At 46.8% G+C, this 25,029-nt stretch overlaps 1 long non-coding RNA gene across 1 annotated transcript in view; it reads right to left on the bottom strand.

Annotated features, from left to right (window-relative positions):
- LOC148516618 (uncharacterized) overlaps positions 1–25,029 on the bottom strand; it is a 271,696-nt gene that overhangs the window by 35,441 nt on the left and 211,226 nt on the right. Inside the window, exon 2 of the long non-coding RNA XR_015879404.1 lies at positions 3,193–3,266. This is a non-coding gene — a long non-coding RNA (uncharacterized LOC148516618). The remainder of the gene's footprint in view (positions 1–3,192; positions 3,267–25,029) is intronic.

The following is a 25,029-nucleotide window of genomic DNA, read 5'->3' as shown; positions in this document are numbered from 1 at the left end:
CGACCGCACGGCCGCCTCGATGTTTTGCCAGTGCGCATGCCGGCTCCCTCGTGCGCATGCGTGATACCCGCTACGACCGACAGCGCTGGTCGTAGCGGGTCTCTTTCCAAAGGGGGTGAGCTGTCGATGTTGATTGACAGCTCGCCCCGTTTGGAAGGCGGGCCGGGGGGGTTGCAGCCCAAACGGAGGCATTCCCATGGGAACGCCTGCCGTTTGGGGGAGGCCCCACTGACATCACTAGTGATGTCAGTGGAGAGCTTCCGGCTCTGATAGAGCCAGAAGCTCTCCGGGGCTTACGACAAGTGAGACCCTACCCTAGGGTCTCGTCGTAAGCCCCGATGGTCGCGATGGTCTCTGACCATCGCAACCATCACCCGAGCGGTCGTTAGAGCTGTGGGTGTTAACCCACAGCCTAACGACCGCAACAGAGGTGGGCGGTCAGGATGCAAGTGGCCGCCCAGTTTCTGAGCGACCGCTTGCATCCTCCGACCGCCTCTGAATGAGGCCCAAAGACCCTTAGGGTTCTACACTTGATGGCTTCCTCCAAGCCGTGCTGCACCCCAAACCACAGAATAACCACCGTTTCCATGGACCGGTAAGGACAAAAATCAGCTCTTATTGGTGTCACAGCCACAGACCCCCCACAGCCACACAGTGACTCCAAAACACACATACAGTACAGACATGTCCTCCATCCATCGGCTCCTCCTCCGTCTGTCCGACTCCTAACTGGCTAGCACTGGGGACCTAACAGTATCACCTTACAGCAGCCGCATTTGGCAGCATGAGATAAGTGGGCTGCAGGGGAGACAGGCCCCCAAAGGTGGTCCGGGTCCCATTGCGACAGAATCCCCTGCTGCCACTCTAGCTACGACTCCGCTGATTTGCGCAGTACTTCCTTTTTTGTGCAATTACTTCCAATTTATCCCATCTTTTCTTCCTTACTCTTAACGCTACTTACTGTACTTCCATTCATTTATGTCACAATATTGTCTGAGAAAACACACAAAAAAACTTGTATTTTTTTCCCGGCAGATGAATAATATTTCCCGTGGTAACAATATCACTAACAACTGCACAAGGCATAATGACTTAAAAAAAAAAAAAAACACAAATAACAACGTTAACATTAAGTTTTGTCTGGTCATCCAAACAAATGAGCTTAATTGTTAGTGATTTCTTATGGAAAGAGAAGCGTTTGTGCAGTATAAAGGCTTATACACACGAAAAGCTGAGAAATGGTTACTATATCAAAGATAAACCTTGTACTATGGGCCTGATTCAGACTTGGCCCGATGGTCTGCGTACGCGCATGCGCACGCACCGCACTGTGCGATCTACACATTGCGTTCGCATACCGCCCGCTCGCCCAGCAAAAACAGCCCAGCAGAGTAAGAGACAGGAGAAGCCGTTTGCGGGTGGTAACATGGGCAGTCCATTAAAAACGGGGGAGTGGAGGTGCGAACGCAGGCGTGCCTGAGTGTTTCAACGCCGTTTCTAAGGTGTGCATAATTAGCAGGCAGCGTCATAGTAAACGTTACTTGGCTGGTTTTTACACTGAAGTCCTTGCAGTGCTTGCGGTAGGGTAAGGCAACCGCAAGCGCTGCGTTAGCCTTCCGATGGTGCTCGATGTACCAAAGTTTTAAGACACTTCCAGGAGATGACGTGCGCTAGTGGGCGGCTCTGCATACTCTGATGGGCGGCTGCATACGCAGGGCGATCGCCCGCACAGCCAAAGTGGGTGTGCTTTTGTCTTGGCGAGCGATCGCATCCCATGACGTCAATTTTAAAAATTAGCATACGCAGGATGCCAGCGGCCGCAACATGTGAGCGGGTCTGAATCGGGCCCTATGTCCTCACGTGTATCAGACAGGGGTGGTGAGAGGTGAGACACATAGAGCCGGGGCATAGTCCATGCCTGGGCCTGCCAAAGCATCCAGACAGGAAGGCCATGTCTTCTTCAGTGGCACGATGGCGCAGCATCTGAGTGTTGGACAATCTGACAGTGCATTGGCCACGCCCACACACCATGGCCTCGCCCACCTTCATAGTGGCTTCTGATATTTCTAATAACCATGTACTAGTGCTGCAGGTCCATTCGCTTACCTCTTTGAGGGATATTCAATATGAAACGTTAACTTCACTGTCGAAGTTAACGTTTCATATCGGAGTTTTTACCTGCGTTAAAGTATCGGGCGCGCTCCCGCTTATCCCCGTATGCAATATAAAATTAATGAAAACGGGAAACTCCGAAGTTGGATTTGCGTATAGTTACGAATTTTTCCTTAAAAAAATTGTAAGACCCCCTAAAGTAGTAAAAACATGGGGGATCACTATGGGTACCCCCGTTTTAGCCTTTAATTGAAAGTCGGGGATTTAAATAGCCGCAGCAGGTGCTTTATTCCCGACATTGAAGAAGTGATGCAGAAGAGCACTTAGGTTATTTTTTTCGTTTTTTTAAGTGGTCCCATCAAATTTGGGGTACATGAAAATGGGTACTAGCATATTTTTATGTCCCTAAAGTAAGTTTTTAAAAATTCTGCATTTGTGCACCTGCCGCTATAAATCTATTCTAGAATACACCTGCCGCATCCTTGCAGAATAGCCCTGAACCTATTTCCCTATTCTTAAACAATTTTTTCCCATTTTTTTTCTTCACCCCAATTTTTAAATACATTTTTTGGGGTGTCCCTATTTTTTTTTAAAACTTTTTTTGACACAGTTCTTTTTTAAATGTCATTCCCAGGGTTTCAGGCTATTTTTTTTTAAGCCTGCACCCCTAAACCCCAATTCTGCACTTTTTTTCGACACCTATTCAATGGTGAAAACTTATCCCCGTTTTTTATCAAAGACTTCAAAACTGCGATAAGTCTTTGAAATTGAATACAGTGTAAAAGTAAAACCTGCGATAATGACGTCATACCTCCGATATTAACGCAAAAACGATGTTATCGCACCCATATTGAATACCCCTGTTTGTGTACTACCATAGCACGATTAATGGGTCGCAATGACACGGGTTGCTTGCCCATGCGTAAAGGCCTATTGGTGACTGAGCAATTTCACAATGCAAATTATTAACTATGTTTTATTGCAAATATGTTTGGAATAATTAAATGCTGCATTTGCACATTGTATAACATAAACGTCTAATACTTGCTGGAGATAGAGAGATATTTGAACACTTTTTACCTTTCCTTTGCAGTATTCAGGAGTGACCCATCCAAGAGACAGGCAGCCCGCTGCTTCTAATTATAAGAGTCTACCTGTAGGAAAAACAAGACAAGCGGCTCAGGTCAGTTATATAAAATAGAACTTTAGTTTGCGCAGCAATATACAGTATTTCAAGCACACAATATCCAGTTTAAATAACTACATTGTCCTTTTTTTCTGATCAGGTGCAACACAAGATTTAAGAGATCATTTGTTCCTTGTCGTACATTGATACAATGATATTTATCTCCGCAGACGTTTACATGATCGTAATGTGCGTTAGAGATGTAATGTAAGCGCAGAATTGTACCACCATGTTGGCCATAGGCTAGCGTGCCAGATACGGTCTCCATGCCTCTTTACAAGATTCTGCTGAGCTATCTGTTAGTTGATGGCCCTTGTTTCTAGCCCTGCAATTATGCAGATGAGCCCAAGAAATCAGTGGAAATTAAGTCACAGGTTTATTGTATTAAATAAGAAGATACGGTTGGCCAAGGAAGCATTGCCCCGCTGGCAGCAGCCAATCAGAATCTTACATAATGGGAGTGGAGCACCGCCCATGACGCAACCTGAGTTCAAGGGTGGCGGAAGGGGGGTGGAGCGAGTATTGATTACCCAGGGCTGTGTTCATCTGGGATGCTCAGTCTGTCCGTGGAGGCTAGGCCACGCCTCCTATCTAGCAGCTGTGTCCGTCGAATGTCTTCGCTGCCCTGCATGGGTTGTAAGGAAATGCACCTCCGTACTTATTTATTACCAGTTATTTATACAGCGCACACATATTCCGCAGCGCTTCGCAGATAATATTTGGCCATTCACATCAGTCCCTGCCCCAGTGGAGTTTACAATCTATTCCTTACGGATCGCCACTGCGATTGCAATAGCGATTACGCATGCAGTCTCACTGCGATAGTATGATAATCCATTGTAATCGCTATGCCGTCGCAGCACAACATAAGGACGCCCACTTTACCTTACACACATCTGTAATCCTTAGCAAGACTGCGAAACCATCGGTACCATCGAGTACCATCGCAGCCTCGCATACACTTGCACAAGCTCTGATCTTACTCAGGAATTCATCCCACGCTATAAGTCCTCAGGCTACGTAAGGCATCGCAGTGGATAATTTATGCAAGCCCATAAAACGGCGTTCAAATGCTCTGGCACGCCCACATTTCACTGACCACCCCCCCGTCACCTCCCACAAACGGCACTTCCTGTCAATCACTCTGCGATGGGTGTCTGCGTAGACACTGTAATTGCAGTCCCGATCGTAGTGACCGGTTTGCGCATGCGCAGAACGCCACAATCGGCCGATTGCGTGCGTATTAGAAGTTGCGATCCTTGTTGAATCAGGCCTAATATTCCCTATCACATGCTCACACACATACACACTAGGGTTAATTTTTGTTGGGATTAACCTACCAGTATAGTTTTGGAGTGTGGGAGGAAACTGGAGTACCCGGAGGAAACCCATGCAAGCACAGAGAGAATATACAAACTCCACACAGTTAGGGCTGTGGTGGGAATTGAACCCACAATCTCAGTGCTGTGAGGCAGCAATGCTAACCATTACACCGTCTTGCTGCCCTTACATGGCACAGTAATTGCCCTATCCCAGAACACTGAGACCAGGCCCACTCCTAATGTAATTAGGACGGAGTGCATTTCATATGCAAGGAGTTAAAGTAAACACCTGAGCCTGTGGGTGTCGGCCTCTAGACAAGAAGGGGCTAGTTGTTTAGTGAGGTAGTGTTGTTGGGTTGTGTTAGGTTTGGTTAGCCTATAGGATTGGGCAGGGGGTGGGGTTAGGTTTGGTTAGCCTATAGGATTGGAAGGGGGTGGGGTTAAGTTTGGTTAGCCTATAGGATTGGGCAGGGGGTGGGGTTAGGTTTGGTTAGCCTATAGGATTGGAAGGGGGTGGGGTTAGGTTTGGTTAGCCTATAGGATTGGCAGAGGGTGGGTCAGTGCTATTTCAGAGTTGCTGCTTGGCAGCCATTTCATAGAAATGTCTCTGGTTGGCTTTTCCCCGCCCTCCCTCCCTTATTCATTGAGTTGTTTGGTGTCGGCTTTTCTTGTGGCGGGAAAGAACGGTAGCAGTCGCCATCTGTCTTTGGAGCTTGAGGTGCTCTCCCTTCCAATACATGGCTTTAGGCTGATTTTACCCTACTGGGGTCAGCGGCAACCCCCTAACCAGGTGGGCCTCACGTCGTGTCATTGGGGTGGGAGGTGGATATGGCAAATACTTCCAGGTTCAAAGGACAAATATCCCTCTGCAATAAAAATGGATGGGGGGGCTCTGCATTTTTATGGTTTGGAAATAACTTAGAATAATCAAGAAAAACGAAATATTTCATGCTGAAATATTTCAAAATACAAAAAAGGTAGCTGTGAGATGCCTGGTGTAATTCTGACTTGTGCCAGAGCCTCGGTAAGTCTGTGAGCAGCATATAGTCGCTGCCACGCGTGAGCTTGCCTCAAAGAACTGTGAAATACCTAATATTGCTTTTTAAATGAAAGCTAAATACTAATACACCACTTCAAAGGCAGCTCAAGTCCGCACAGATCTGACTGACACTTGTGTGATTAGGGTCCTTCTAATCTGTCATGAGCCTGCGTGGAACAATTAGAGCAGTAACTGTGCTCTCGTATGAGATATTTATTTAACTTTTTTTTTTTTTTTTACAGTATTTACTTTTTGCACTTAAACTTATATTGTATATTTTGATTATCATGTTATATCCATGCAGGAAAAAAAATGCAGAAATATGTACATGGCATTTTTATTCATTTTTTTTTTTTATAAACATATTTTATTGGAAGAATGAGAGACAATAAGATAGTGACCTGCATAGAGGTCTAAACATGTAAACGTACAATCTTGCACAGAATAAACATACGTATATATCAAAACAGTCTCATCCATTTTTTATATTTCCAAAAATAAAAATAAAAAATAGAAACAGAATTAGTAAAGAGAGAACCCGACTGGATACAGCCATAGCGAGACAACCCAATAAAAGAAAATACAGGGACTATATATCGAATAATAACACAAAAATAAGTGTTCAGATAAATGCTGGGGGGATCTGAAAATAAGAAGTCCAGGGTTCCCAGACCCTAATCAGTTTCTTAGATGAGCGCTTCATTATGCTAGTGATGTATTCCATGGAATGGATATGCCATATTTTAGCTATAATCAAGCCCAAGCTTCACATGTATGCCATGCTGAAGCAATGACGCATCTGGCCGCCATCTGCGTAAATAGTCTATTTTGATGAGGGGATGCCCCAGGAATACATATAGGGAGTAAAAAATATTTAGGACTGAACGGAATCTGTATGTCCAAGATAGAGTTAGCTAATGTGCCCAATTCCTTCCAAAGGGGGACTGAGGGGGTCATTCAGACCCGGTCGTTAGCGCCGATGTGCTCGGACTGGGTCGATGGCCCCCCACAGAATATGCGCCCTCGTGCGCATGCGTGAGACCCGCTACGACCGACAGCGCCGGTCGTAGCGGGTCTCGATCCAAAGGGGGCGAGCTGTCGATGTTGATTGACAGCTCGCCCCGTTTGGAAGGCGGGCCGGGGGGGTGGCAGCTCAAACGGAGGCGTTCCCATCACTAGTGATGTCAGTGGAGAGCTTCCGGCTCAGACAGAGCCAGAAGCTCTCCGGGGCTTACGACAAGGGAGACCCTACCCTAGAGTCTCGTCGTAAGCCCCGATGGTCGCGATGGTCTTTGACCATCGCGACCATCACCGGAGCGGTCGTTAGAGCTGTGGGTGTTAACCCACAGCCTAACGACCGCAACAGAGGCGGGCGGTCAGTATGCAAGCGGCCGCCCAGTTTCTGAGCGACCGCTTGCATCCTCCGACCGCCTCTGTATGAGGCCCTAATTTCGAACAGCTCCACCAGATGTGTAGGAACAACCCATCCTCAATGCCACATCGCCAACACAGAGGGGAAATCCCAGGGTACATTTTATTAAAACGAGTAGGGACATAATACCACCTAAAAAATAACTTGTATGCATTTTCTTTAAAGCGAAAACAGATTGAACTTTTGACCAAGTTAGAATAGATATCAGTCCAGTCGTCGGTGTCTAGGGTCCCTCCCAAGTCAGCCTCCCAGGCCCTCTCATAAGGATCTCTGACGTCCGGTGATAGGGGCAAAAGTAAGTTATATAATGTGGAGATAAGTCCTTTTGGTGACGTCTCTCGAAGGGCTAAGCCCTCTAACATCGTGAGAGACCTGTGGGTGAGTTGTGATGTCATTGTCGAGTGAAAATGTCTTATCTGTAAATATTGGAAAAAGTAGGTGTGTGTGGGATGGAAAGTTTGGTCTGTATATCCGAAAATGTTGGAAAGGACGTAGTCTGCACAATATCATTTAACAGTTTAATTCCATTGTCCTTCCAACGTACCAAGGCGGATGAAAGACAGGCCGGACGAAAAAGGGGATTATCAAACAGTGGAATCATAGGGCTAGGGTGTGGGGCAATATTATATAATCGGTTGGCCATATCCCAAACACCCAGAGAATGAGAAATTACAGGGTGATGCAGGACAGTCCCGAGGCGGGACGCTCTAGGAAGCCATAATAACGAGGAGATAAAGTGCAACTTAAGTTCATTAGTTTCTATCATGACTGATACCCTCTCAGATTTGGGTCCGTTCCACAAAACACATTGTGCTAGTCTAGCAGCAAAGTAATATGATTTAAAATTTGGGACCCCCAAGCCTCCACCAGAGGTGTGTCTCTGCATCACCCCACGTCCCACTCTTGGTTTCTTATTGGACCAGATGAATTGCGCAGTGATATGTTGTAAATGCTTAAAAACATAGGGAGGTAACCGGACAGGTAGTGTCTGAAAAAGATATAATAGTCGTGGCAATAGGTTCATTTTTATAGCGTTGACACGACCAATCCATGAAATGTGACATCCTCCCCAGTTTTTAATGTCTTTCTGAAATTGTGCTAGTAAGTGCGGAAAATTAGCTTGAAAGAGTTGTCTATAATGTTTGGTGATGAAGATTCCTAGGTATTTTAACTGACGCTGATTCCAACGGAAATGTAAGGACCTTCTAGAGTATTTTTAAAGTCTGCTCACAAAATAGCGAGTGCCTGCTAATTTGAGTGACAGAATGAGGCATTTGTGGGTGGTAACAGGGGAAGGTGCTTGAAAACGGGGAGTGGAGATCCGAACGCAGACGTGCCAAAAGGTCAAAACGGGCGTTTTAAGGGTGTGCATAATTAACAAAGCAGCGTCATCGACCACGTCACTTGGTTGTCTTTTAGCCTGAACTGCTCGCATGATTGCGGTAGGAAAATGCTACCACAAGCACTGCGATCAGTTCATATGCCTTTCGATGTACTCGATTAATCTAATAAATAGCAGAGATGACGTAGGATGCGAGCGGCCAGGGGGCGTTTTTTAAAAAACAGCGAGCGCATGTTTCGTTCGCTCGTTCAGACATAGAGGCGTCAACAGACCACAAAGAGCGAGCGCTCTATTTAAATATCCGGCCCCTTTTTCTGAACGAGCGAGCGCAAATAGCGTCTGGCTCTGAATCAGGCCCTCAGTTTTTTGTGCGTTAATTTTACAGCCAGAAAATACACCAAAATCCTCTATTTCTCGAAAAAGATGGGGTAAAGAATGAACTGGGTCAGATATTGTGAGTCAAAACATAGGGCCTGATTCAGACCCACTCGCGAGCGGCTATCCTCTCGCAAGTGGGTCGATGTTGTGCACTGCGCATGCGCACGACGGCGGGAGCTCCGTCGTGCGCATGCGCCAGACGCGACGAGCGAAGGAAAGTCCTTCGCTCGTTGTGTCTGATCAAAGGGGGCGTGCTGTCGATGTTGATTGACAGCACGCCCCCTTTGGTGGGCGTGCCGGGGGCGTGCCTCCCTGACGGGGGCGTTCCCAAGGGAACGCCTACCGTCAGAATCCGGCCCACTGACATCACTAGTGATGTCAGTGGGAGTGATTTTGGCTCTGATAGAGCCAAAATCACTCCGGGCCTTGCGGTTGAAAACGTCAACCGCAGGCTCCGGCTCGCAGTGGCGATGGTCGCGATGGTCATGACCATCGCGGCCATCAAACTGCACGCTCGTATAGGCTGTGGGTGGTGACCCACAGCTATACGAGCGTCCAGGAGGACGCTCCATAATTATGGAGGGCGGTCCTCATTCAGAGCGTGCGCTCTGCTCAGAGCGTACGGCTCTGAATGAGGGCCATAGTCCGCATAAAGTGCTATCTTATGTTCAATAGGCCCAATCTTAATAGATTGCAAGGGGTTCTATCATCAGGAAAATGAGGGGGGACAATGGCATTTTTATTCTTAAATCAAATACATTTATTAAATACATAAAAACAAAATTCTAAACAAAAGAACATCCAAATTGCACCACCCTAAAGTGCCCCACCCATCCCATTCTAAAACAGTAAAGCCAGACAAAGCTAAAGAAATACACATAACAAAACATAGCCCCCAACTGGCCAGAATTTGGTCGGGCAGTACGGCATTGAGGGCGAAGGACTTTCCTTCGCTCGTAGTGTCTCATCAAAGGGGGAATGCTGTCGATGGTGACTGACAGCACGCCCCCTTTGGTGGGCGTGTCGGGGGCGTGCCTGCCAGACGGAGGCGTTCCCAAGGGAACGCCTCCGTCTGAAGCCGGCCCTACTGACATCACTAGTGATGTCAGTGGGAGTGATTTTGGCTCTGATAGAGCCAAAATCACTCCTGGCCTTGCGGTTGAAAACCTCAACCACAGGCTGTTGCTCGCAGTGGCGATGGTCAAGACCATCGCGACCATCATCCTGCACGCTCATATATGCTGTGGGTGGTGACCCACAGCTATACGAGCGTCCAGGAGGACGCTCCACATTACTGGAGGTGGGCCCTGATTCAGAGCGAGCGCTCTGGTCAGAGCGTCCGGCTCTGAATCAGGGCCCATGTTTCTACCAATAATTTTGGACTAACATTTTTCATTTTTAGTCTGTTCTAAAGTTTAATAAATTATTGCAAAAATAGAATTTTGAGGCAATCTCCAACATTTCTAAAACTTACATAAGACTGTAGTTAATAATTGTACTCATTTTCAAAATTAAAGTTAAAACTATGAGAAATGTTTTTTATTTTATTTTAATTAAACAAAATACCCTAAGTCCTGGCTATGTAGTTGTATCACTTGTTAGGTATTTTGCTTTAAACCCTATAAGTAACACAGACACTATGCTAAAAACTCTGTGAGACAATGATGTTCTGCAACCTGGAAAATAAGACCTGGAGCTTTACCCTGAGAATGTTCTCATTATATTGTCCTCCTGCGGAGGAAACAAAGTTAAGTGCCGGCTGAAATCAAATGATCTTTGTTACACCACAAGTCAGAACCAAAACAACTGGGAGCAGAGAGAGAAACGTGTTCCTTGGGCAGCAGATACACAAAGTTCTATCTTTAGAAAAGTTTCGGGAGGGTTTTACAATGATATCAGTCCCCACGAAAACAGGTTGAACTTCCCCCTGTGGTACTCACAGGGGTTATTTTTTATTATTATTTATTCCAGGGAATAGACAAATTTTTTTTTTTAATTTACAGTAAATAAAGACTTTGGGGTCTATTCATCATCTCTTAATTTCTACAAAAGCAGGTGAAAATGAACATTCTCATCTGCTTTTGTAGAAATTAAGCTTTTGGACCATTCATCAAAAAGGTAAAGCAGGAGATATCACAGATACAGTATCTCCAGCTTACCTCTCTCTGCAGGAATGGCCTGCTGTCCCCATACACTAGTATCACCGATATCTCCTACTTACCTTCCTCTCCTGGAATGGCCCGCTGTCCCCATACACTAGTATCACAGATGTCTCCTACTTACATTTCTCTCACAGATACAGTATCTCCTGCTTACCTCTCTCTGCAGGAATGGCCCGCTGTCCCCATACACTAGTATCACCGATATCTCCTACTTACCTTCCTCTCCTGGAATGGCCCGCTGTCCCCGTACACTAATATCACAGATATCTCCTACTTACCTTCCTCTCCCGGAATGGTCCCCTGTCCTCATACACTAGTATCACATATATCTCCTGCTTACCTTCCTCTCCCGGAATGGCCCGCTGTCCCCATACACTAGTATCACAGATATCTCCTACTTACCTTCCTCTCCCGGAATGGCCCGCTGTCCCCATACACTAGTATCACAGATATCTCCTACTTACCTTCCTCTCCCTGAATGGCCCGCTGTCCCCATACATTAGTATCACAGATATCTCCTACTTACCTTCCTCTCCCGGAATAGCCCGCTGTCCCCATACACTAGTATCACAGATATCTCCTACTTACCTTCCTCTCCCGGAATGGCCCGCTGTCCCCATACACTAGTATCACAGATATCTCCTACTTACCTTCCTCTCCCGGAATGACCCGCTGTCCCCATACACTAGTATCACAGATATCTCCTACTTACCTTCCTCTCCCGGAATGGCCCGCTGTCCTCATACACTAGTATGACAGATATCTCCTGCTTACCTTTCTCTCCCGGAATAGCCCGCTGTCCCCATACACTAGTATCACAGATATCTCCTGCTTACCTTTCTCTCCCGGAATGACCCGCTGTCCCCATACACTAGTATGACAGATATCTCCTGCTTACCTTTCTCTCCCGGAATGGATCGCTGTCCCCATACACTAGTATCACAGATATCTCCTACTTACCTTCCTCTCCCGGGAATGGCCCGCTGTACCCATACACTAGTATGACAGATATCTCCTGCCTACCTTTCTCTCCCGGAATGACCCGCTGTCCCCATACACTAGTATGACAGATATCTCCTGCTTACCTTTCTCTCCCGGAAAGGCCCACTGTACCCATACACTAGTATCACAGATATCTCCTACTTACCTTCCTCTCCCGGAATGGCCCGCTGTACCCATACACTAGTATCACAGATATCTCCTACTTACCTTCCTCTCCCGGAATGGCCCGCTGTCCCCATACACTAGTATCACAGATATCTCCTACTTACCTTCCTCTCCCGGAATGGCCCGCTGTCCTCATACACTAGTATGACAGATATCTCCTGCTTACCTTTCTCTCCCGGAATAGCCCGCTGTCCCCATACACTAGTATGACAGATATCTCCTGCTTACCTTTCTCTCCCGGAATGACCCGCTGTCCCCATACACTAGTATGACAGATATCTCCTGCTTACCTTTCTCTCCCGGAATGACCCGCTGTCCCCATACACTAGTATGACAGATATCTCCTGCTTACCTTTCTCTCCCGGAATGGATCGCTGTCCCCATACACTAGTATCACAGATATCTCCTACTTACCTTCCTCTCCCGGGAATGGCCCGCTGTACCCATACACTAGTATGACAGATATCTCCTGCCTACCTTTCTCTCCCGGAATGACCCGCTGTCCCCATACACTAGTATGACAGATATCTCCTGCTTACCTTTCTCTCCCGGAAAGGCCCGCTGTACCCATACACTAGTATCACAGATATCTCCTACTTACCTTCCTCTCCCGGAATGGCCCGCTGTACCCATACACTAGTATCACAGATATCTCCTACTTACCTTCCTCTCCCGGAATGGCCCGCTGTCCCCATACACTAGTATCACAGATATCTCCTACTTACCTTCCTCTCCCGGAATGGCCCGCTGTCCTCATACACTAGTATGACAGATATCTCCTGCTTACCTTTCTCTCCCGGAATAGCCCGCTGTCCCCATACACTAGTATGACAGATATCTCCTGCTTACCTTTCTCTCCCGGAATGACCCGCTGTCCCCATACACTAGTATGACAGATATCTCCTGCTTACCTTTCTCTCCCGGAATGGATCGCTGTCCCCATACACTAGTATGACAGATATCTCCTGCTTACCTTTCTCTCCCGGAATGGCCTCTGTCCCCATACACTAGTATGACAGATATCTCCTGCTTACCTTCCTCTCCCGGAATGGCCCGCTGTACCCATACACTAGTATGACAGATATCTCCTGCTTACCTTCCTCTCCCGGAATGGCCCGCTGTACCCATACACTAGTATCACAGATATCTCCTACTTACCTTACCAAATAGCCCCCTTTTTCAGAGCTATACTTTTATTTATCAATATTAAATTATTCAAGTTCTTATTGAGTTAAATATAATGATGCAAATGATAGACAAGCTACTGTACCTCCCTCAAAGTGGGATAGGCTTATTTCCCATCTGTGCAGCTATAGCTCTCTTACCAAGACGAAGCAGGAAGCACTAGTGTCTACAACATCTCGTGAAAACTCCCCCCTCCGGCGGTCCAGAGCCCACAGCGCATTAGCCTAGTGCTGACGTGCTGTGTCTCCTTTTCAGGCCAGCTCCACTGGGCATGCATGAGATCCTGCAAGCATCGCAAGATCTCAGTGCAGCCGGAGACTATAGTGTCATTGCCGCGCTGATGGGGAACGACAGCTGCAGTATTCGAAATCGATAGCCGCAGCTATACATTGGCTGGGACATCAGTGCGCTATCTTGTAGATAGCCGCGCCAATAATGATAGGGGTGCATTTACCACCCAACCCCACTTTAATACATGGGGGAGAAATGGTATATCAGCGCACATAACGTGTGCGGAAACCACTCCATCCCATATCGCCTATTCATACACCTCCCCCTACGCCTCTTTAGATAATTCTACACCCTCTTCCCCTCTTCATTATCACATTCTAGGGGAGATCAGTGCTGTTTGTTTCCTGGAATCTTCAGAGACTTCAAAGATAATTGTGAGATACAATAAATCAGGGCGGCGACAGCTGGGTTCAAGGGGGGATATATACATGTGCGATCAGTGACCTATTGCCGCGACGACTACTGTGTACTGGAACCTGTCTGGATGATGCCAGAAAGAAACTTGCACCGATGAAACTACTTTTTCCGGTGATGAAAAGAGCAAGAGGGAGCTCTCCCCGGCACTCATCGACGCTGTACATATATGACACACAGTGACAGCTTTCACCAGTGCTCATCAGCTCATAGGATGAACTTCGGAAAACGATGGTTAGCAACCATCGATGTTTCCGATGAGATGGAAGTAATTTTCCCATCGAATAGCGTGTTTGCGATGGTTCCCAGCGATCGGATGCTGCTTCAGATGCTCATCCGATGGCTGGCTGTTTGAAATCAGCTGCGGGTACCACTTCAGCTAATGCTGAAGTGAAGGTAATGTGCATAAGTTGATTCTGCGCTTATGCACAGTATAACCATTGATGGTTATGCCACCCCTGAAACAGGTCCTCAGTGAGTCCTGGAAGAAGTGACAAGCTATGAGTTGTGAGACTGACGTCACATTTGCAGACTCCATATTACCTGCGCATGGCCAGTATGCCTATCATGTATTCAGGTGTCATTAGTGTACCAGGACCCACAAATTCTGTTGCTGGGCCTGCAAAAAAAAAATGTAAGTAAGCGTTCCGGGCGTTTTATAACTTAGGGAACATGTAACTGTCACTTTGCCACTAAACACCTCCCAGTTGTTTTGTGTGGATCATTTCCGAGTAAAGCTCACAAACTGATTTGCAGAAATAGTCAGCAAATAATTAAAATAAAGTAATAAGATATTTGGAGGACATACAGAATGTTCTTTGTAGAACAACAAATAAAGTATAATGTATACTGGAATAGGCTCCTAAAACATATGAGAAGATCACCCTCCCAGACATGGCCATTTCCCCATAATTACATTATTTGCAGCTAAAGCTGAGTTCACAGACATGTCGGGTGTACACAACCGCCGAGGCGCGCGCCATATATCGGCCGTTCGATGGAACGCCCGATATATATCGCCCAGTGTGTAACCAGCTTAAGACTGGCCTGACGATGTGGTGAGATAAGCATTACGGCTTTGGGCCAATTGCATTCATAAGGGATTTTTTATTGCCATAGAGAAGAGTCTTCTGGTAGAAACATGCTGCACAGTGAACTTTAATTAACTTTAATTTATTTTACTTGTTCTATTTCTCTTTAATTTTGATACAAATCTAATATTTGTGTGTTTATACTGTCTATATGGACCTATATGTTGCATGGTGTTTTCTTTATCGGATGGCTTATATATCTATTAATGCTGTTTGTATGTCTGTACCTGGCCTTACACAGGCCCTCATTCAGAGCCACTCGCTAGCGGCAGTACGCTCGTTCCGAGCGATGTTCGCACATCTGCGCATGCGTACGGTTTTTAGTACGCATGCGCGAACCAGTCAGTGCGGCTGAAAATCGTTTGTACGCAATATAGCGAGTGCCTGCTATTTTGAGTGACGGAATGAGGCGTATGTGGGTGGTAACAGGGGAAGGTGCTTGAAAACGGGGAGTGGAGATCCGAACGCAGGCGTGCTTAAAGGTCAAAACGGGCGTTTTAAGGGAGTGCATAATTAATCCAGCAGCGTCATTGACCACGTCACTTGTTTTTTTTAAAATCAGAACTGCTCGCAAAATAGCGGTTGAAAAAACCAACCACAAGAATAGCGAGCAGTTCATATCCTGTTCGATGTACTCGAGTAATCTAATAAATAGCAGACATGACGTATGGTGCGAGCGGCCAGGGGGCGTTTTTAACAAATAAACGAGCGTATGTTTTGCTCGCTCGTTCAGACTTAGAGGTGTGAACAGACTGCAATGTGCGAACGGATCATTTGAATAGCCACCCCTTGTTTTTGAACGAACGAACGCAAATAGCGAACGGCTCTGAATGAGGGCCATAGTTTTATAAGTTGGGTCCGCTTGCTCATGAACATATATATATGTTATATATATGTAAACTTGCTTTATGTTCTAGAGCTATTGTCTCTGGGCCTGATTCAAACCCGCTCGCGAGTTCTGAGCGCTCGCAAACGGGTCGATGTTGCCCAAGCGCGCATGCGCGAGACCCGGATTACGACAGCCAAGCCGTGTTTATGGGTCTTGCACCAAAAGGGGCGTGCTGTCGATGGTGATTGACAGCACGCCCCCATTGGTGGGCGGGCCGGGGGCGTGGCTGTCCAGATGGAGGCGTTCCCATGGGAACGCCTACCGTCTGAGGCCGCCCCCACTGACATCACTAGTGATGTCAGTGGGAGTGCTTTTGGCTCTGATAGAGCCAAAAGCACTCCAGGGCTTGCGGCAGTGAGACCCTACCCCAAGGGTTTTGTCGCAAGCCTGATGGTCGCGATGGTCTTGACCATCGCGATCATCATTTTGGCCGCTCGCTATAGTTGTGCTAGTCTCGGCGGCCCTGCCCCCTCAATGTGACATTGGGGCAGATGTACTAAGCTCTGGAGAAGTGATAAATTGGAGAGTGATAATCAGCTCCTGTCATTTTTCAAACACAGCCTGTAACATGACAGTTAGGAGCTGATTGGCTGGAAGTTTATCACTATCTAATTGATCACTTTCCAGAGCTTAGTACATATCCCTCAATATCAGGGGCAGGACCGACACAGGGCGTATTTTAGCCCTGCTATGGCCCTGCCTAATTGTGTCTATGGGATTCAGCCGGCAGCACAAAACGACTTCTGTTAATGGTGCAAATCAGAGAATATTTATTAGATAAATAGGTCTCCTATAAAATATGACCACATTTGCCTATTGTCTTGACTTCCTCTCAAGGAGATCCCTCAGGAGGTACTGTACAAGGGACATTAATACATGATTTATATTTTCACATCCGCAAATGCCGCAAGTCGCCTCTTCATAGAGCCATAGTATTATTGTACGGTCTAGTTACTAAGCAGTGTTAGGAGACAGAGTGGAAAGTGATAAGGTGCCAGCCAATCAGATCCCAACTGTCATTTTTCAAACACAGCCTGTGAGATGACAGTTGGGAGCTGATTGGCTGGCACCTTATCACTTTTCACTTTGTCTCCTAACACTGCTTAGTAACTAGACCCTATTATGTACGTTATCAAAGCCCCACCCACTCAGTAAGTGACAGCTATCTACAAAGGTGTCCTGCTCTCCCTGGAGAACTCTATGAAATGTATTAGTCATTTTGGGAGAGTAGACAAGTACTGTATGAGTACAGTATCCCATTGTCTATGCACACGAGGCCAGGAAAAATCACCATGACAGTGACAACGCATCTCATTAATTCACGCGGAACGAATGGAAAAGTGCCTCAAGGGTAGTGATGTCAACGGTTCCATGGGGAATTTGAGGCAACATTCTCATGAATACTGGATCAGCTGACAAATACAGATGCGTCCACTCCACATACACCTATCTCCGAATCGCAGCAAATAGCCCCATTTGGCGCACCTTGAAAAATGCGACAAAGCTGCAGAAGGCGTCTTTTTCGCTTAGTGCAAAAGCACAAAGTTCACATACCCTGTACACCACTAGCGGATGTGCGTGCTATAGCAGTGCGAAAAAGTCGCTAACCTGAGAAAAAAGGTAAAAGACCGGGGACCGGTAGAACTAAGCAGCACCACGCAAGATCATACGAATTTATACGGCCACGATTGAGGCAGAAGTGTGAAAAAAAACGCTATGGGGTGTGAAAAGACAAAACTCGTCACACCAAGCGTAAAAAGCGCCATATGGCGCAAAACGCAAGGTGAATGAGGACACACCTGCAGCTGGTCCCACTGTGTGTAGGCTGCAGGTTCTCTTTAAGGAGACTGAAGCTAAAATAAAATTGAATAAGCGATATAAATACTATGCCAATATAATTATAGCTGGGCTGTTGCAATAATTACAGCACAAGCTTTTATTTAATGATGAAAGCTACCTCATATATACAGTATATACACGCTGTTATGCATTGCTGTGTATCGTTTAACCTCGGTTCAGTCTGCTTTGCATTTGTTTAAATAACAATTGGCCTTTTCCGAGCGGCACAGGAACACTGGGCGGAAGCATTACAGAGTGTTTCAGCTCAGCACTCTTCTGCTGCAAATTTAATAACCCGTTCATCAGTTAAAAAAAAAAAATATTGGCAACCAATCAATGGCTGGTTTAAAAGGCCACAGCAGGAACTTAATACTTACACAGATTATCTCGGAAACCTGATACAGCGTTACTGCTGAACATGCAGAAGAGGAGGGGTGCAGGTAAAGAGCACTCATTGTCCTCCGCGTTACAACGGTCTCAAATTCGAAATCACTTCCACCACACGTTGAACGGAACAATGACAGGAGATATGTATTAAAGAAGCCCATTTTTAGATTAATTTATTTATTTTTACTAAAAGAAAATCCGACTCAGAGAGTAGACAGATAAAAGTTTGCAACGAAATGAAATAATCCTACGGAGGCTTAGTTAGCAAATGTCTTTTCCATGTAATGCAGCGTCCCGCTGTGCAACGCGGAGCCCTCAGGCCGTTTAACGAAATCAAAGTGACGTTAACATAGAGCTACTTCACCAGATCCATGGCGGTAACTTTCATGGAACACCTGTCATTCCAAGCGGGGGTGCAGAAAAAAAACCCAAAATACCACAATCTAACATAAAATCAACCGTGCAATTGATACGGTTTGTGTTGACATTGTACAAGGCAGGCTGAGGACGGCCGGAAGCTCGCCAGGTGTGGTAGCACTGCAAGTCTCGATATGACACAGGATGTAAGGTGTAAGGTGGCTGGCATGCTGGGACTTGCAGTTCCACATCAGTGCAAGGTGAGCTGAGGGACACAGTTGGTGAGGTGCCATCAGGGCGGTATTCACAGCATCACCGGCGTCCATTTTGTGCACTTGACAAGTGGCTTTTTAACGCTAGCCAGAGCATAAAATAAGTCTATTAGACACTATTAAATCAAATGAACAAAGGTGGGTATAAGGTCTAAAGCAGTGGTGTCAAACTCGGGCCCTCCAGCTGCTGTGGGACTACATATCCCAGCATGCCCTGCCACAGTTTTAGCAAGCCCTAATAGCAAAACTCTGGCAGTGCATGCTGGGATGTGTAGTTCCATTGCAGCTGAAGGGCCCGATTTTGACACCACTGGTCTAAAGTAACGTAAGCGCCTACTCAAGGGTCCATGGCAACATCCACTGATGAGTTAGACTCTGTGCCTTTGTGCCAGGCAGCGTGACACCTACCTAGCGGCACCGATTGGTACACGGATGCCCAGAGACAGAGTATGCCATCTGACTAGGTAAACATAAAACTACTAGTAAATATAGGTAGAAGAAGTTCAGTATTCTTCTCCCAGAATCCTTTGTAATTGCGTAAAAATCTTCAGTCATGTTTTGTCTTAAATGCAAAATGGTATTTTGGCAAAAGCTGTATAAGGGAGTCCCCGAGTCAGTGTCGGACTGTTAGGGAGACCAGCCAGGTAATTATACGGATCCAGGATTTTGGGTCTACTGGGCCAGATAACTGTCTCCACTGCAGCTAATCAACCTTCATTAAGAGCAGAATAAAAACAACTGTACGTAAATGGTGCATTTGCATTTCCATGTGTTCTATTTGTGGGACAGCCACAAGCCCTTCCCATTGTTAGTAAGGGGTCTTAAGCTGGGTACACACCATACCGTGGTGCAACCCTGTGATGTACCTACTACCAACAGGGTTGGACTGGCCCACAGGGGTACAGGGGAATCCCCCGGTGGGCCCCACTACCTGTGGGCCCACCCCCTCCTCTAGGGATCAGGTTCAAGACTGTGCACTTGAACTATACATTATACATATGGGGGGTCATTCAGACCCACTCGCGAGCGGCTGTCCGCTCGCAAGTGGGTCGATGGTCCCCACTGCGCATGCGCACGACGGAGGGAGCTCTGTCATGCGCATGCGCGAGACCCGACGAGCGAAGGACTTTCCTTCGCTCGGAGTGTCTCATCAAAGGGGGCGTGCTGTCGATGGTGACTGACAGCACGCCCCCTTTGGTGGGCGTGCCGGGGGCATGCCTGCCAGACGGAGGCGTTCCCAAGGGAACGCCTACCGTCTGAAGCCGGCCCCACTGACATCACTAGTGATGTCAGTGGGAGGGATTTTGGCTCTGATAGAGCCAAAATCACTCCTGGCCTTGCGGTTGAAAAACCCAACCGCAGGCTTTTACTCGCAGTTCCATCATTCTGCACGCTCGTATATGCTGTGGGTGGTGACCCACAGCTATACGAGCGTCCAGGAGGACGCTCCATATTAATGGAGGTGGGCCCTGATTCAGAGCGAGCGCTCTGGTCAGAGTGTCCGGCTCTGAATCAGGGCCATGGTACATTATACTGCACAGGACTATGGTGTATTTTCTACAGTGCTGTTATTAATCTGGTACATTATCATGCATGCACTAGAAGTATTCACTGTATATATACATTTTTAAAAGCCCAGTCCATGCACTCTCTGTGGAGGCTGGCCACACCCCCTTTAGAGGCTGGCCACACCCCTAAATATGGGCCCCTATCACTGCATTTTCCCGGTGGGCCCTTCATTCCCCAGTCCGACACTGACTACCAATACATCGCATGTCCCGTATACACTGCACGATCCCGTGTACGACAGTGCGATGTGTTGTTACATGCCGAGTCTAACAGCACCACGTCGTTCATTGCATGGTCCCATCTGATGTGCAGAACTCCAACGACCGGGAACGGTGGAACGGGCGTACACACGATACGATGTGTACGATAGATATTGATCCGATCCGCATCTGAGCGATATATATTGTATGATACATCGTATAGTGTGTACCCAGCTTTAGACTGACAAGGCTGTCACAGTGATGGAGCTATTAAAGCCACAGCCACTGAAGTCAGAGTACGAGGCTGGAGCAGAGCACAGGCCGATATGCATAGAATGAAGAGACGCAACTTAACCAGGACTGAGCTGCAGTCTCTATTTTACAGTATTTGGTAACTCAATGCATCACTTTATGGCAAATGACTTGTGGAGGTGTCGCCCCACAGTAACCAATCAGATTTTGGCTATCATTTTATAGAATGTACTAAATAAATCATAGCTGGAATCTAATTGGTTCCTCCACTGGGTCCTCTCTAGAAGGCCAATTAATCTCCCCGTAATTAATTTGACTCCGACAAATAAAACTAAGTACTGTACTTATGTGAATGGTGGGAACTTTCTAAGTTCAACCGGTTACCGGAACTGTGAAATAATTACTCACTTTTTCCTCAAATTTGTATTGAATTATTTATTTTTAATAATGAAATAATCTATGCTGTGCTACATCGCCCTCTCCTCCACCGCCGCTCAGGTACTTCGGAATCCCTCCCTCAGTCATTCCAAGGTCACCTTCACAGCCAGCACGTCACCAGAGGTGTCGCCACAGGCTGGAGCTGTCCCTGGTGAGCGGTCTCGATGAATATTACAGAGGTGATGAGGGTGATGTACGGAGAAACAGTTACATCTTTTAATCCCTTGAGAATCTGAGTAAATGCTATTTAGAAAAATAATACATTTCTGTTTATCAAGAAATTATTTAAAGCTGCAGTATGTGATAGTTTGATTTATTGAGAATCTCAGAAGAAGTGGTATATTCATTATTTCAAATACACATTGGAGAAGGCTAAGGAGCAATAGATATGTAGTGTATGCTGGCCTCCAGGCTCCGTCCCATACTGCCCCTCCCTGGCTTGGCTCCTCCCCGCTTCACTTACAGTTACTCCTGTCCTCTCCTGGCTTCTCCCCACTACACTTACAGCTCCTCTTGTCCACTCCTGGCTCCTCCCCACTACACTTACCGCTCCTCTTGTCCACTCCTGGCTCCTCCCCACTACACTTACCGCTCCTCTTGTCCTCTCCTGGGTCCTCCCCGTAGCTCCTCCTGTCCTCTCCTCCTCTCCTGGCTCCTCCCCACTACACTTACAGCTCCTCCTGTTCTTTCCTGGCTCCTCCCCGCTACACTTACAGCTCCTCCCATCCTCTCCTAGCTCCTCCCCGCTACACTTACAGCTCCTCTTGTCCACTCCTGGCTCCTCCCCACTACACTTACCGCTCCTCCTGTCCTCTCCTGGGACCTCCCTGCTACACTTACAGCTCCTCCTGTCCTCTCCTCCTCTCCTGGCTCCTCCCTGCTACACTTACAGCTCCTCCCGTCCTCTCCTAGCTCCTCCCCGCTACACTTACAGCTCCTCCTGTCCTCGCCTGGAGATCTGACCCATCCTCATTGCTGCAGTGGAAGCAGTTTATGGAGAGAGTGGGGCCACACAAGCCTCTAGCTGTGCATGACGAAGACAGGATAATCCACAAGTCATCATATAGATACCGTCCAACTGTCCTGATTTATGTGGGGCAGTCCTGATTTCAGGGCCCTGTCCCAGCATCCAGATCATGATGTCATCTCCAAGCATCGGCAGGCCAGTTCCACTGCACGTCACCGACCTGGGAATAATCCGGGTTGGCGCCGCAGTCTGGAGGGGGTATGTCCCGGGTCTGTCCCAGTTTGGAGCCTTGTTCCAAATACCGTGTCAGAACCGGGACATTATTGTAATGTATATCTCCTGATATACTCTGTGCTGCTGAGGTACTTGCACACCTCTAGTAAAAGCACTGTTTCTCATTGAATGTATCTGGATGAAGGGTTTTCAGATGACTTTTCATCCCGTTATTTTCTTGTGTCAGAACTTCAGCATCAGCCTATTAAGCATCTCACAGCTGTCCTACAAACACTGGCTGGAATAACTCCACTCTTCAAAGCCTTCGTGTGAAGAACATTTTCCAACCGAACCCTTTCCTTAACGAATTGCTTCTGTCAAGTTACCTCTTTTGAACTGTGATGCCACTCACTGTGAGAACTTCTCATGTGTTGAACAACATCTGTCATTAAAAATTTTTTTTGGGAAATGTTGTGTAAAATGAAAATATATTTGAACACTGCAATGCAATTATCTGAGGTCTGGCGATGTTTAATGTGGATTTGTATGCATCGCTGCCGGCCTGCCGGGTGCAGCTTGTGTCATTTACTGTGTCCGTGGACTTTTCTGTGTTCGCCACGAATGCTTGTGTGTACAGTGCATGCGTTCTTCATAGGGATTAATGATCCCTATTTTAAGTCAGATTTATTAGCAGAGATGGCGGTGACAGCAGGTGAAAAACTGTTACAATAGTGCATATTCTGAAATTGCTGGGAGCAGGTGTTGGTGGCATAGTTTTATTATATATCAGGTAGTACAACCGGCAGCCCCCAGCCTCTCCCTGATCTCACTGCTGTTAGGTGACACCATCCGGGGGGGTGACAACGTAGAGCAGTTCCTCTATTTTGGTGTCTCCACCTTGGGTGGTGTCACCCGATGCGGACTTCGCCCCCCACTGGTATAGAATGCTTGAGGGCATACAGTAGGACACTGTAGGGTTATTTGTTAGTGAGAGTCTCTTGGTCTGACCTGTCCTCATGGACTCTGGGGGATGAAAGACGTGTGGAGACACAGCACATGTGCAGTAGCGCCTGTCAGAGGTCAGACCTCCCTTAGCTGAGCCCTGGCAGGTCCTAGTGACCGCCGGCTCACTCCTACTGTATCTATACAGTGCTGGAGGGAGGCAGTGTAGGAGCACACTGCTTCCAACAAGATTAACCATACATCAGAAGAACGCACATTAGTGCAGTACATCAATAAGCTGAAGTCTTTAAATTAAGTAATAGAAGTAAAATTCCCAGCATGCTCGGCCCAGTTCGTGTTCCAACCAATAAAAAGTATCCAATGGGCAATTCATGGGCGTATTGAGAGAGGAAGGGGCCCGTGTGCAGTCTCCGTCCGGGGCCACCTCCTTTCTGCCTGGCAGCCGGCAGCCCACGGAGCGCAGCAGTAGACTCTGGGCACTGGTAGACTTTAGTGCTGTGCCAAAGTCTACTGTGCATGTCCAGGTCACCGGGAAAATGGCACGGTAACCATTTTCCTGGTGATTTCCCTAATGCGCAAAACACTTGGAAAATGGCCGCCACCGCGCCATTTTGCTGGTGATTTGTGCAGTGCTGCTACCGCTGACGTGGGACTCTGGAGAGATAAGTATTGAAGAAATGGGTGCAGGGTCTGCGGTGTGGGCCCCCCTGGACCCAGGGGCCCTTGTGCACCACACATGCTGCACCCATTAAAAACACGAAACTGGGACACTTGCATTGCTATTTAATGAGTTAGGGGTGATTCATTAAGCTAAGTGGGCACGTCACACCTGCGGAAACACCAGTCTCTACATACTTTAAGTGACGGAACCAATCACCAATAGGGCCCACTATAGCCGCTGAATATTCAAGGAACTCCAAAAATGTAAACTTGTCAGAAAGATGTATAAGGCGAAAGCCTATTGCCTGCCAAACACAGGGACCCAAATATACACACAGAATGCATTTATGTGTTAAGCTGCATACGATTTTAGTAAACGATTTTCGCTCATTTTTTCAAGGGAACTACAAACGATTTTTGCATATTCCCTTGCTGAAAATCGTTGAGTTGGTCAGTCTGACTGAACTACAAACGTGAACGCGCATGAACGATAATCGTTCATCGTTTTAACCCAGAAAGTGAACGATTTTTTCAACGATTGAACGATAAACAATACCGTTAATCGTTCAAAAAATCGTTGTCTATGTATGCACCTTTATATACACCATATACAGACAGCCTGCAGGTAATTTGATACAATATTTTCAATCATTTTGTTGCTCAAACAAAGTTTGTGTACATACATGAAATTCAGTTATGTTTCATATATACCTTATACTGACAGTATATACAATAATTTGTGCCTTAGATAAAGTTTGCGTACATTGAACCATCAAGAATCAAAGGTTTCCTTATCTCAGTCAAGCCAAAAAAACTCAGTATTTCGGGAATATTTGGATATGGGAGACTCAACCTGTATATAACACTTTTGTCCTGAATCGAAACTAAACTATGAAAACCCA

This window comes from Taudactylus pleione, unplaced genomic scaffold, assembly GCF_031769625.1.
Source record: "Taudactylus pleione unplaced genomic scaffold, aTauple2 ptg000245l, whole genome shotgun sequence".
Taxonomy (NCBI): domain Eukaryota; kingdom Metazoa; phylum Chordata; class Amphibia; order Anura; family Myobatrachidae; genus Taudactylus; species Taudactylus pleione.
Note: the sequence above shows the minus strand (reverse complement) of the source record. Positions and strands in the feature narration are given on the sequence as shown.